Source organism: Equus caballus, chromosome 30 (genome assembly GCF_041296265.1).
Source record: "Equus caballus isolate H_3958 breed thoroughbred chromosome 30, TB-T2T, whole genome shotgun sequence".
Classification (NCBI taxonomy): domain Eukaryota; kingdom Metazoa; phylum Chordata; class Mammalia; order Perissodactyla; family Equidae; genus Equus; species Equus caballus.
Genome location: NC_091713.1, coordinates 13,793,494 through 13,808,243, shown reverse-complemented (window position 1 = coordinate 13,808,243; position 14,750 = coordinate 13,793,494). Strand labels below are relative to the sequence as shown.

At 38.6% G+C, this 14,750-nt stretch overlaps 1 protein-coding gene across 10 annotated transcripts in view; it reads left to right on the top strand.

The window, feature by feature from the left end:
* SMYD3 (SET and MYND domain containing 3) overlaps positions 1 to 14,750 on the top strand; it is a 671,177-nt gene that overhangs the window by 372,473 nt on the left and 283,954 nt on the right. The window contains exon 1 of one of the 10 annotated variants that reach the window (XM_070255582.1): positions 2,785 to 2,907. The exons of the other annotated variants lie outside the window; for them this stretch is intronic. The gene's annotated coding sequence lies outside the window, so the exon portion shown is untranslated. Of the gene's footprint in view, positions 1 to 2,784; positions 2,908 to 14,750 lie in introns of those variants that run through there. 10 annotated transcript variants of the gene reach the window in all.

Genomic DNA, 14,750 nt, shown 5'->3' with positions numbered 1-14,750 from the left:
TAAGAAGTGATCAGTGATTGGCAGATTGGTGTGATTCTAGAATGCACCAAGGAAAGTGAGGTTAAAAAGGTAGGATGGGGCAAGATGGTATAGGGCCTTGAATTTCAAGCTAAGAAGTTTGAAATTTCTCTGGTTCACATGGGAAGATTTTGAGGCATGGTCAGATTTGTAGTTAGGGCTCAAATAGAATAAAGAGTGGATTATTATGGAGAGAGGCTAGAGGAGGGGAAACTAGTCAGGAGATTGTTAAAATAGTCTATGTGAGAGATGATAAGGACCTGGTTCTGGGAATTTAGAGGTGGGAATAAATCTAAGGACCATTTCTGAGGCGAAAGTGAAGGAGTGGAATGCAGGAAGAGAGGCTGAGAGTCAGGAGCTCATTAGCATGGATAAACTGAATCACAGAGGGACATGTTTTCCTGTGGCTGAAGATACAGATTTTTGCAGCAAAGAGGAGAGAAGATAGAAGTATCATTTTCAGTAGTGTATCATTTTCACTAGCCTTGATATTCTCAAAATAATTGAAGTTATTTCAGGAATGTGAGAAGCAGTGTAAAATTTGAAATTGAGGACAATGTAAAAAATATAAATTTGCCTTGAGGAATGTAATAGGGCTTTCTTTATTATAGCAGCTAGGATCTTTGATTTATCATTTTCTGATTTAGATTTTCTGGTATAGATCTTTAACTCTCACTTTTGAATTCCACATTCATTAATTCTTCAATATTTATTGAAGGCTTACCATGTGAGAAGCATTGGGTTATGAGCTGGGGATATAAAATGTAAGACGTGAGTCCTGCCCTTAGGGAGCTCACAGGCTAAATATGGAGGACAGGTATAGACACAGCAGTATGGTCTGGGTAGGTAGGCTCACAGAAGGGATGGCTAAGCTTGCTAATAAGACTATGGGGCCATGAAAGCCATTGGAGATGAGCTTTGAGAATAGTTTTAAGAGATGAATATATGTTCGGTGAAAAGAAGAAGGACCTTCCAAGAAGAGGGGAGTGTGGAGGTTAGAGGGAGAGGGAGGCTGGGGCCAGATTCTTGGAGACCCAGTATTACAAGTGAGAATTTATGGTTAGGTGAGAAAGAACCTTTGAAAGGTTTACGGGGAGAAGTTAACCAAACATATTTAAATTTAGATAGATTGTGCTTGCCACCCAGGGGAGAATGGGGTGTAAGTTCTACCCTGAAAGGGCAGAATCAGGGAGACCAGCCAGGAGACACCACTGTGGTTCAAGTGAGAAATGATTGGGAGTTGAACTAGATAAGCAATATCAGGGATAGACTAAGGAATTAATGTTAGAAATAGTTAGAAGGAAAATTGACAGGACATAGAGATTGATTCAGGTCAGAAAATGAGAGAGAGGGAAGGAGTGTGAGATGACACACATTCAAGTTTGAGCTACTTAGATCGTGAGACCACCAGTACTAAGAGCCTGTGGCAACCATGTTGGGCAGAGAGATGATGAGTTCAGCTTTAGACACCAGATGAGGTACCTGGAAATGTCTACCAGGTAGTTAAACATTTACGTGTAAAGGACTATGGAGAAATTGAAGCCAAAGAGGACTTTCAGGAGTCATCAACATGTAGGAATAGCTAGTTTAAACTGATAGAGGAGTTTACACAGGCTGCGCTTGGAGAATTTCGGACAACTTCATCCTGTTTCATTCTTTGGTTAAAATTTACTAACAACCATAAAAGATAGGAAATAAGGCTGATTTCAAGGAATTGACCTCAAAAGACAAAAGAAGCCAATTTAAATGTAGCTGGCTGGTGTTTCTCTTTTGCTTATCTTCTAGGAAAAGTGCAAAGATACTAAAGGAGAAAAATGAGGAATAATTTTCTTTCCTTGAAGTGTTTAGTTTAAGAAATTTTTAAAAACATGCAAACATGAAATAACTTGAGAACAAGAACTAAGCCATATATTAACAGAATTTACACAAAAGTTACCATTTTACATGTACAAGTAAAGAATTTTTATAAAATTTACATAGGCCATATTTTTTAAAATATGAAAAGATACTGTTATAAACTAAGCCTTTAAGTACTGTACTGCAATGAGTTAGGTTAAGGTAAAGATACTGCAAGTGACGTTTAATCCAGGAAATTCCCTGCTAGTTTGAAGGATGTGTGGATGAGGATTGGCAGAGATTAAGGAGCATTCACTTTGTGCCAGGTGCTGTGCTGGGTAGAGATAAATACACAGAGTCGGGTAATATTTTAAACAGTTTTTAAAGGATAATACCCTATCTTCACAAAACCACTGACACAAATGTGATCCTGTTGTGTGTGTTCCTGTTTGCTGACTTTAGCCCTTAACTGGAGGGCACAGAGTTACACTAGCATTGCAGTTATTTTTGTTTCACAGTCAAATACTGTATTTGGCTGTCACTGATTAGAAGTATAATTCTCAGCAGAATCAACTCTGGCATCTCAAGAAATAGTTGACAGAACTTCACATATTGTGAGCTGTTTAATCCATACAAAAAGTCAAAATATTACTGGTAACATATTCATTGAAATAACTTTAATGATTTATCTGATTTCTGGAAGAGACTGAAACTTAATTCCTTTGCTTCAGCATAGTGACCTATAGTGTAAGTTAAATGTAGTTTTTATTGTTCGTGTCTTATTTCATTTTGTTTTTTATTCTCAGTGTTTTCCCCCATGATAATATCTGTAAGACTGCATGAAAAAAAAAAGGTGCATAGAGATTAGAAATAGTCACAGGAGTCTTTATGTAACATTGTAAGTAAAGGAGGTGTTGGATCTGTCGGCATTCTTCCTCTGGAGATTCATATTCACTTCTCAGAGGGCTGTTGTCTGGGGATACTCACAAATGCGCGAAATGAAACTCCAAGGAAAGAGGATGCATCAGAGCTGAGCTGTTCACAGCTCAGGAGGTGAGTGTCCTCTGTCTTGGGAGGGCAGGGACAACGTTGAATTTGAACCAGACCCCTGGGTGTGCTTACTGGTCTCTTGAGCCAGGCTTGTGCAGTCCTCAGTGGCAGCAAGCAGTCTGGGAGGTGGGGAAGCGAAGGTTGCAGGCAGAACTGTGGAAACAGCCAGTGTTAGCATAGGACTGACAGGCGGTGCCTGTCGGTGTGGTGCATGCCCTGCAGAAAAGTCTGCGGACATCTGAGCGACTCCTGAGTGGGGTGATCTAACTCCTCACAGTGGCAGGCAGTGGCAGCTCACAGTTGACACGTGCTTTCTGATCTCTTCAGTACCAACCTGGCTTTTTCATGTAAATGAACTCTCTCTTAATCAACATTTCTGCACTGTCTGTTGAGGGTCTACAAAAAGGTTATGCTAATCTAAATATTAGCCCCAGTTAAACAATTAGGAAGGGTGATGTGTTAGGTAAATGTAACCTAATGCCTCCCAAAGATGAATAGAATTTTTTTTTATTTTAATTACCCACTCCAGTTTTCCTTTTCTACTGGCATGGAGAATTGCAAGCTGCTTATCTGTGCTGGACTGTCCATAAATACTTACTAGGCATTGTGCTTTAACGATTATTAATGATTTAATCAGAAGGGGCTGACTTTAGTTTTCTGATGAGGTAATGAACATTGGCATTTAACAAGTTAATTGGAATTGGAAAGAGCTATTAAAAGGCCATGAGAAGGTCTTTCATAAAACTCTTGCATATGCTTCGGTCTGAAGATCTTATTAAATTATGCTAAGGGTGTTTTTTCCTTTCACTTTAAATCATCCATTAGGATCTTCTAATCAACTTCTTGAATGTTGCTGCAGGTGAAATTATTATTAACATCATAATTGTTGGAATTTATATTTTTTCCCTCCAGTTGTCAGTGAATCAGTGTTTAATAGACAGTAGTTTTTTTAGCCCCACTGGGACCAAACCAGAATGAGTTTTAGATTTTCTTACCGTCTTTTTGAGTTTGAAACTATTATTTGGCTGTTGGTGACAGTTTTTAGTGCTCAGTTTTACTAATTGCTCCATTGCCTCTTGAAGGCATGGTTCTATTTCTTTTGAGCAGACAGCTTTGCTGTAGTTACGTGTTGCTTGTAAATCAGTTTGTCGCCACAGAGAAGCAGATGGGTAGATGACCTGGTGGATTTTGCTGTCCCTTTACTAATAACTTAGAGAAAGCTATTTATTTGACAGCCAGCCATGGGACAAAATAATTATTTATGTCAAAATAAATATCAAATGGACTATTATTCTGAGGAAATAAGTTCCTATTAGGTCCACAGATATTAATTATAAGAACTAGTTTTTTGTTGAAGTCTTAAGCACTTGTTTTGGACCTAGATTCACAATTTAAGGCTCCATTAACACTTTTTAAAGACACTTTACCAAGCAATGAATGGTTAAGATGGATTTTCTTTCAAGTCAATGGAGAGCTTGAAAAATAATTTATCAGACATTTCAATAAGCATAGACTCTTGGCCACCTTGTTTAATTCAAGATTGTTGGCCAAATAAAGATTTGACCGCAGTCTCCATAAGCGTTACAGCATGCGCACAGTTGGTTGGCTATGGCTTTTGTTTTCAATTTACCAGGCCCACAAAACCAAATAGATTAAATCTGTTAGCTGAAATTTGTTGTAGATCTCTAGTATTATTTAAAGATTGAGACTGGTTGGAAGAGGTTGGCTGAAATTCCACTTTTCTTTGCTCAGAGACAGCCTGAAAATAGTTTAGCAAAATGACATTTTAGTTATTTTTGCAACTTCTTTTCAATGTTTTCACATGTCTTTATGTATAAGGTTTATTTGTATGTGTTTATGTTTTAATCACAGGATTAAAATGTGTGTGTGTACACAAACATATAGATAAACATACCTGTCTTTATATACTAATGTTTCTGAAAAGTTGAGTATACAATAAAATGTTTATAATTTAAAAACCATTTTAATAGGACAAGGGAACTTGATTGTCTAAAGAAATACAATGTCCTATTCTAAGTGATGAACATAATTTTGTTTTTTAATGTAAAATTCAGAATAATATAGTCACCTGACATGAAAAATTTTCTAATATTTTGTTATCATATATTTATTTTTTGAATGAAATAAAACATTACAGGGCAATTTGAAAAGAGATTTTTTTTAAAAAAAGAAAAGAATAGTTCCTTATTTATTGGCTTTAAACATTTAAATGTGCAAATAGTGAGCTCTTTCTAAGTGCACAAGATATAAAATATTTTCTCCTAAAGTCTATGGTTGGTGCTTCTGGACCTTCACGAACTCTCTTAACACAGTAGGTTCTTGAATGTGCAGGATGCCTGGAAGAACTAAGTCATTCATACAGGGCTTTTAACTGGGACTTTCTTAGGTTGACACTAACTGAATATTACTTATTTATAAATATTTATTGGCATGCAAGAGGAAGATGAATGTGCAGGTCAGTAGTTTGAGTACTAATCTCATCCTCTTTCTTATTCTTTTTTTTTTTTTTTTAAGATTTTATTTTTTCCCCCTTCTCCCCACAGTCCCCCGGGTACATAGTTATATATTGTCCGTTGTGGGTCCTTCCAGTTGCGGCATATGGGACGCTGCCCCAGCGTGGTCTGATGAGCAGTGCCACGCCCACGCCCAGGATTCGAACCAACGAAACACTGGGCCGCCTGCAGCGGAGTGCACGAACCCAACCACTCGGCCACGGGGCCAGCCCCCTCTTTCTCATTCTTGATTTATACCTATGCACTGAATTATAGTGTCTGTTTGAGTGCATGTGTAGATATAGTTTTCTCCTAATTTCTTATTATTTTTTGAGAGCATGTATTTGTATCTTATTCATATTTTTTATGGAAATAAAATATGAAAACAAGTCTAATGGTAATTTAGAAATAAGTAGAACAGGAAGAAAAAAGATTGTAACAAAAAAGAAACGCTACAACAGAACTATAAGGATGATGGAAAAGCAAGTAGGTAAATCTTAATCTGAAACTGATGTCTATAAAATGTAATAGAAACTAATCTTCTGACTCTACATAATTTCAATCACAGAAGCATACTTGAAATGAATTCTTGAAGAAAACCAACTTGGCTTAGGCTTGTCACTAAGGAAGTTCCACGCAGGTGCCTAACCAGGTGATCTAGGTCTCAGACACCAAATGTTTCTCCACATCATTTTCCTATGATAGGTCAGGAGGTGGATGGTCAAGTCTGGTTTGGAGGTAGGAATGTGTGACTGCTCAGGGAGTGGTACAGTCTCCCAGTGGGAAGTACTGGTTGGGAACTGAGATGGATGAGGTTAGAGGTAGAGAGTTAGAACTACAGGTTGGAACAAAGGAACAAGGAGGACATGTCTGTTAGAGAACCTGTTGCTCTTCCAGCTAACTCTAGTCAGACCAGTATAGCTTGCATTTGCACATGGGCAACCACGAGGGTCCTTTATTTCGTGGAGAGAGCCATGGCCTGGGAAAAGTGGAGAGGCTCCCCTGGGGCCATGTGTGAGCTGGTTGGAACCATCTAGGCAGCCTGCTGCTTGTCATGTATGTCCTGCCTTTGCTGTCCCGTCAGAGGGTTGGGCTTACTCAGAGTGAGGCGTACAACAGGGAATCAACATGGTTTATAACCCCTCCCTACTTCTACTCAATACTTTGCACAAATTAGGAAACAATACATTTAAAGAGAATGGGTTGAAGTGAAATCTGTTCCTGGGGAAAAAGTATAAGGAGATCAGATGTTTCTTTGTTTGAAAAAGTATCTTTTTCATACGTTTTTTGTATTTCCGAAATATTTGAGAACTCAAGAAGTGAATACTTTGTAATGGAAGAACGTTTAACTGGCCCTGTGGGGCAACTTTAAATTGTATATTATGCCTAGTACTTGCAAAACTCCTTAGATTCCTGGATTACGTATGAGAAAATGAATTGAACACATGCAAATCAAAGACTTGGATAAAAAGTGTTCATGCACCAGCAGAGGGCCCGTCGTTTTCTTGCCTTTGATAAGATGGGCAGATCATTTGGCAGTTATTATAAGTGTCTCTTCTCATAAAGTGTACTTGTTGTCATATAATTGGAAGTAGAATTAAGATGATAAACACTTGCAAGAGCCATGAATCCTTTTGTTCAACAAAAACTGGTTCTGGTATCTTTTTCACATACATTGTTTTGTTAGGCCGGTAGACTTGCTAATTCATTTGGAGACTGAGGCTCAGGATTGCAGTGTAGTCTAGTTGGGTCTTTGTGGTCCTGCTCCAGATTACTTGTTTTAATCAGAGTATCTAAAAAGCATCCCCATAAATACAGTGGACTGAGGTTCCCAGGTTTCTTATGTGGAGCAAAGATTATTGCTGTTTAAAGGAGTTAGACCTCAGATCTTCATTCTTCCCACTGTCATGATTTTCTGAGTGCTGAGGCATTGTAGATCTTGTCTCTCTATTTATTCAATTAACTTCTTGCCAGCAAAGAGGCCTGGACAAGGAGGTAATAAGAGACTGTCTACGTAGAGCTTCTTCTGGGCCCTCAGCTGGCCCCTGGCAAGGGCGGTTAAGGATTTCGTGTTTCAAATTGCCCATTCTGCTTGCTTGGAGTTTGCTGATTGCTGAAAGCAGGCTCTAGACACTGGAGCTGATAGGAATAAGCATGAGTGCGTATATATACTCGGCAGCAAGCTATTCTATATTCTTTCTTAACATTTTTTCATGTTTGTTAAACAAAAGATACTCTGCTTACTTCTCAATGGTAGAGAAGGTGGTTTTGATTTCCACAAGTTTTACTTCCTAGGTCCTCACAGAATTGCCTTTCCAATATTCATATGGAAAAATATATAACTTCCACTAAGTATTAGGGAAATACTACTATAATCATGGTGTGATGATAGGTGTCTCTGTATGAATAGCTTATTTAAAAGAAGTGTTAATGATGGTCCTGACATATGAAAATAATAATGGGATTGAAGTTGATGTTTTGGGTCATTTCCCCTTCAGAATTGGATCATCAGGGCTCCGCTCTTGGCTTGATTGATTCGACTGGTGATTTTGGTGTCATGAGCTGCCCTTCCCTTGTTTCCTACTGGTGAATTCCTGCCAACGTGACAATCTTCAGCTCAGGCTTCTAAGCTTTTCTTTAGTTTTCTCCAAATCTTTACGCATGATTTGTCTTCCCAACCTATGTTCTCAGAGAACTTGTGGCTACCTTATCCTTTTATAATTATGTTTGCACATCTAACTCTGTTACCATATTGTACGATACTCTGTCTTAATCATCTCTGTACTTATAGTCCGCAGCAGAATATCTGGCATGTAGTATAAGTTCAATAAGTATATGTTAAATGAACTATTAAATCACTAAAGCCTAAGAAAGATTAAGAGATACTAAATGACTGTGGGGTCCTTCCTCTTTCTCCTGGGTATTCTCACAGCTATGTTTTTAATTCTTTTTCTTCCTGTTGAGTATAGACATGTAAAGTTGTATTTGTAATAGCCACCAGGAAGCCCATGGTGTAGAAAGAGACAGGAAACAAATTACAATACTGTGCATCAATAATATGATGATGTGTGCAGGGGGCTTTGGAAGGCCAGCTGAGGTGCACTCAGTCCAGTCTGAGGGGCCAGGGAAGGCTGTTTGGAGGAGATGGTGCCCCAGTGGAAGAAGATCATTGGCTACAGTGTGGAGAAGCCATTAGTGGGAAGAGGGGTGGAGAGTCTAACAGACACACCAATATGGCTTCCTGCATATACCCAAGGCCTAAGAAGAGACAGGTCTAACCAAGGCAGGGAGGTGAATTTGGCAAGGAGGAGCCAGATTGGAGAATGAAAGAGAAATAGTCAGCCTATCTTGGTGCTGATTAGATGTGAAAAAGGGGAACTGTGATATGTGTTAGGTTTGTTGTGACACAAATTTCTGGTATTTCTGGAGAGATACTTAGACTTGAAGCAATGAAATGTGGCTTATGTGGTGTATGACTTTAAAGCCTTGAAGGACAGCTGGAAATAGCCCAGTAAGTTTTGTTTTGGAAAAGAAAAAATAATTGCTCTGGACCTTTGTGTACTTGTGGCTGAAGGGTGATTCTTTGAACTCATGCATTCGATCCTAGGGGCATATCCCAGGCAGTTGCCCCTGTGAGAGGGACTGGAGAAGGCCCCACAGAAAGAGTACAGTTCTTTCTCCCACATGTCGTGTGAAACTCCATGTTGGAACCTCCTTCCTAACGGTCAGGTGGGTTTTGGTGTTTTGACATAGTCCTGCCCTTGTCCTGATAAGGGATGTATGTGGGACGGTAGAGCCCATACCACAGATATTTTAAGTAAACCAGAAATTTGTATAGATTGTCTGTTTCTTCTTTTTTTAAAAAAAATTGAGGGGCCAATAAATGAGATTTATTTACATTTTTAAATGTATCCAAATAAGCATAGGATTCTTTGATAACATTTTAGAATTTTATCCTCAGGCTAGTATAATATCTGTTAGAGTTTTAAAAATAAGCTAGAAAATCATTGCTTGAAGATACTGTTTTCTAGTATTAGTAACCTCAAATTTTTAATGTACAGGGTTGTTTTCCAAGAAGTAGAAATTTGTTTATTCATGGTCCTCCAGTGGTTTCTTCTTATCTGATAGGTCTTAGGTAATTTTAAGCAGCAGTTTAGGTTCACGCTGTGCCATATAAGAACTTTGAAGCTATTTCAGCATTTTCTCTTTAGGAAAGAATTAAACATTTAAAATGACCCCAACCCTGAAAAAGTAAGATTAACCTCACATTTGTGCATTTTAATTAATCACATTTTATCATAAGTAAAGTATATGGCCTTTAAATTGACTTTTTAATGCTTGAAGTAAGATTTGAATGGATAACATGCATGATTAGGACAGAATTTTTTATAACATAGATGAGTTAAAGCTGTATATGCTTTGAAAGAAAAAAAATTTTTAATGATTAGAGGAAGTGTCCAGATTTTTCTGTTTCTGTGATTATTACCAGCTTTTCTGGTGATGAACAGTGATAACTTAGTTAAAACACCTCTTTTCTCCTCTGTTTTGTTTTCCATACCCAATAGAAAGGTTATAGGTATTATGAAGATTAATGTTTTTTTGGTCTTTTTCTTAAAGATTGACACCTGAGCTAACAACTGTTGCCAATCTTCTTTTTTTTCCTTTCTGCTTTTTCTCCCCAAATCTCCCGAGTACGTAGTTGTACATTTTCAGTTGTGGGTCCTTCCAACTGTGGCATGTGGGATGCTGCCTCAGCATGGCCTGATGAGCGGGGCCATCAGGATCCAAACCAGTGAAACCTCGGGCAGCTGTAGCACAGTGCGCAAACTTAACTACTTGGCCACGGGCCCGGCCCCCGAAGATTAATGTTTATATAAATATCCTTTGAGATTAAAGACAAAAGAAGCATTTGAAGCACAAAATTAAAATTACTGACGCAGGGTTAGCACCAAGCTAATTGCTCGTGTCTGTTGGCGCTGTATTTAACGCAGCGAGCACATCCTTTTCTAAGGACTGTTAGGATTTCTGATGAAGCTACAGTTATGCACAGAACTTTGTCTCAACCCCTGAAGTATGTATTTAAAAAGAGTTGCCTGTCAGTGTGCAATGGAAATGCCAAAGCAGAAACCAAGAGCATATTCTCCTTGACCATTGGAGAAAACAACCGCAGGCAAATTTAAAGCATGTTTTCCCAGTGTGAGCCCAGAACTGATTGCAGTCCTTGGCTGACATCAGGGTTTTGTTCAGAAAGAGCACACCATTCTGTTTCCCCAGTGTCCATTTAAGGACCAACTTTTAGCTGTCACTGAGGGGCTGGAAGAGAAGAACTCTTGTATGTGATTATATTAACTTTTTTTTCTAGAACTGCTTTTTCTCCCTTTTAGGACACATTGAGTGCTCATGCAAAAGCTTATATGTTGTCAGTTTGGCCGTTTGTATACATCTTTGTAGGGTTTTTCTACATTTTTTTACTATACTATTTTATCAGTCTTCAATTTAAACCTGGATTTGAAACGATTTCACCTTTTCTTTGATGGGAAAGTAATTCCTTATCCAATGATAGTAGATTGAAAAATAGATTCTCTGAGGACAGCTTCTCTAGGACCGAGGGAGAAAAAGAGCAGGAAAAAAAACTGACTAGATTTTTCGAGTCTTAGCCAGTGAGAACTGGAAAGAAATTTTCTCCCTACCCACATTTCCCCCACTCTCTCCTATGCAAACACCCCAAACACCCCCTACCCCTACACAAGTGCTAATTGCAGAAATAGGCCTTAAATAACAGCATCATGGAAGCTGAGCAATTTGGAGGATGAGGCAGTGTTGTAATGGTGTGTGGCTGGCGTTTGGAGTGAGATCAGGTGATAAAGGTCTACCATTGTGTCTACGCATCTCCTTATTCCTCATGCCACTATAAGATGGAGGGGCAGTTTTCTGCCAGAGGCTTTGGTTGAATAGTCAGAAACCTGTTTTCATGGGCATACAAAAGCTACATAAAGTGAAAATCACCATCAGGTGAAATGAAAGTATTTTGGGAAGCCAATAGCTTCAACGAGCTTCTGTGAAAGTTTTATGAAGGTTGGTGTTCCTTTCTGGAGGTCTTAAAGGAAGAGTTTAAGTGATTTGGGACAGTTTAAGTGAGTCTGGCTAGAAATATGGATGAGTTGGATATACATCCTTTGTGTTTTTTTTTAAAGATTTTATTTTTCCTTTTTCTCCCCAAAGCCCCCCGGTACACAGCTGTGTATTTTTAGTTGTGGATCCTTCCAGCTGTGGCATGTGGTACGCCCACCTCAGCATGGCTTGATGAGCAGTGCCATGTCTGAGCCCTGGATCCAAACCAGCGAAACCCTGGGCTGCTGAAGCAGAACGTGCAAACTTAACCACTCTGCCATGGGGCCGGCCCCTACATCCTTTCTAAAATAATAATTCTCTGGATCAAAAATTTATAATTAAAATAGATATTAGGAAATTTAGTTTCATAAGATATTATTTATGAACATGGAGAATGTAACTGACTCCTGATGGCTAAGGTTTTAGTTATAGGAGAAAGAATGTGCTAGGGAAATGTAATCTTTATGCACTGAAATTTCAGATAAGGTCAAGTAATTACCCACGCAATAGTCAAAGGATTCAAAACCTCTCAAACTGACAATGTGGTTAAAACCCCTCTGGATATAGCATGTATATGAGTATGTATGCACACACACAGATATATATATATTCATAAAATAAATAAGCGCATGACTTCTTCCTATAGAAATTATAAGCTTTTCTGAAATTATTAGAATGGGACACAATGTAGGAAGTGTATTATGGCCTATACAAAGCTAGCTTTTCAAAACATTTTGGGATGTTGTGCTGAAAACAAAACTGGGCAATTATCAATCTTCTCAGACTTACCTCTTGGGTAAAATAAAATTTTAATTAGACTACTTTGTGGAATTTCTCTCACTCCCCTCAACTTTTAAGCCAGAAGGAACAGGAAATTGAGAACTCTTGAAGAGCATGCGCTCACATGTGTGTGTGTATGTATCATTATGTGCTTTTACATGGGTTACATTCTGTGCAGTTCTGGGCTTTGTCAGATGTGTATTTGCTGCAGAAAATTTGCATGGCTCCTCCCTCACATAGGGACAATCAGCGCTGGAGGTTTCAGAAATTAAATCAACTCGTGTCAAAGGGATCCATAGAGGAACAAGGGCATGGTGTTTATTGTTCTAAACCAGTGGTGGTTCTAACTTTTTTCCCCCAATAAAAGCTAACTTAGAAAGTCAGTGTACAAAACAGATTAGAAATGATACTTTATTTTCTAAATTTAAATTTAAACACTTATTTTCTGTAAATCTAGTCAGGATTGGGAAACTGTTTTGACTACCGTTGCGGGGTACTGAGGAATGGGCTTTAAATCTTCATGTGGAATTCAGAGTGGACCTTATTGCTACTTTAACCTTGTACTCACTGCAATGTTGGAACCCTATTTTGCCAAATTGAGGGCTTTTTTAATGTGTTAAAAATGAAAATTAAGATACAAAAACACGTGTAGTCATGTCATATTTGTAGGTAGAGTTGCTATCCCGGTAGGTAAAGGTATTTTGTATAGAACACATTGCTTGCTTAGAGAAAAGTGTCATGGATGCCACAGAAAACAATTACCTAAACGTTTTTCCCCTGCAACTTTTATAAGAGCTCTTCCTCCTGAGATTTTTTTTCTTGCCATTGCTTTCCCATTGTTTCAAAAGGAGAAAAGCAACTATTGAAGTTCAAAGGAGAAACCAGGAAATCTCTCATTTATTTGCTCATTCAACAAATGTTCATTGACTAACGAGTATATGCCAGATGTGCTAGAACCCAGGGATATGGGCATGATTAAGAAAGACAACGTTCCTGACTTCATGGAGTTCAGAGTCTAGTGTTGGGAGAATGATATTGGACAAGTAATAAAAGATAGCAAGAGGAGCTTATTCCCTTATAACAAGAGTGACAGAATGGATCTAGAAATAGCCACATGGATTTATAGATTTGGTTGCAAGAAGGGCACTTCTGGCCAAAAGCCCCTTTTGCTCTGATATACAGGAAGAGAGTTCATCTGCTAGGAATTGCAAGGTAAATGGGGAATTTGGATTTGAAGAGATCAGGAAGACCTGCAGTAGTCACTAGAGAATGAGGAGGCTAAATGGCAAGACAAGGTTTAGGGCTGGTTGAGAGTGGTGTCTGTGAGTGTATGGTGGTGTGAGATTCTCAGTTATGTGGTTTTCCTCTCACTTCACTCAACAGCCTGGACAGAGGCAGGGAGGAGACAGATATTCTGAGACGTGCTTACTCTCCAGTTATATGCTGGTACCAATATTGAAGATCTCTCTCTTTGCAGTTATGATGTTTATTCTGGCAAATATGCAGAGGATTTAGTCCTTTGTTTAAAAATTTGTCATAAATTTTCTAGAGCTTATATGATCAAGTAAGTTGGCAAAAATGATTAAAATTGACATTGTGTGCAGGATAGAAAGCACTAAATGTTAAGAAAAATCTCTCTAAGGAATTTTGGCTAATGATCCCATCTTTGTGAGCTGGGGATAATGGTATTTGCCTGCCTGAGAAATAAGTTGTAAAAGTAACTAATTTAAAATGACGTTAGGGGCTGGCCCCGTGGCCAAGTGGTTAAGTTCGCGCACTCCGCTTCGGCAGCCCAGGGTTTCACCAGTTCAAATCCTGGGCGCAGATATGGCACCACTCGTCAGGCCATGCTGAGGCAGCATCCCACATGCCACAACTAGAAGGACCCACAACTAAAAATACACAACTATGTACCAGGAGGCTTAGAGAGAAAAAGCAAAAATAAAAAAAAAAAAATCTTTAAAAAAAATGAGGTTAAATGAAAGAAGACATTTAAAAGTTGGTTAATAAGAGCACATGCTCAGTAAATTTTTCCTTCTTCTCTTACTTTGTTTTTCTTGATCTCTCTTTCCCTCTCATATATTATGAAGAGATATGAGGTATTTTATATAAAGTATATTAAAGTTGTGCTAGTCTGTGCTAAGCAAGTATTCCTAAGAGAGAGCTGGAAAATGTTCAATTTTTCTTTTCGACTATGAGAATCTATAGGAAATATTTTGCCACTGAGGATCCTATGCATGCCCTAACCCTATTAACCTTTAGTTTTAATTCCACACTATTTATTAGTTTTGTCTGAGTGCACCCAGAACCTCAATTCCCAGGGGTGCTGATCCCAGGCTCAGAGGCCAAAGCTGGCAAGCAGCTCTGGTAGGCTTCACTTGGGGTCCTGACCAGAAAATGCTTGTCACAGCTTGTCAGAACTTGTCATTATTGCCTAAGCCA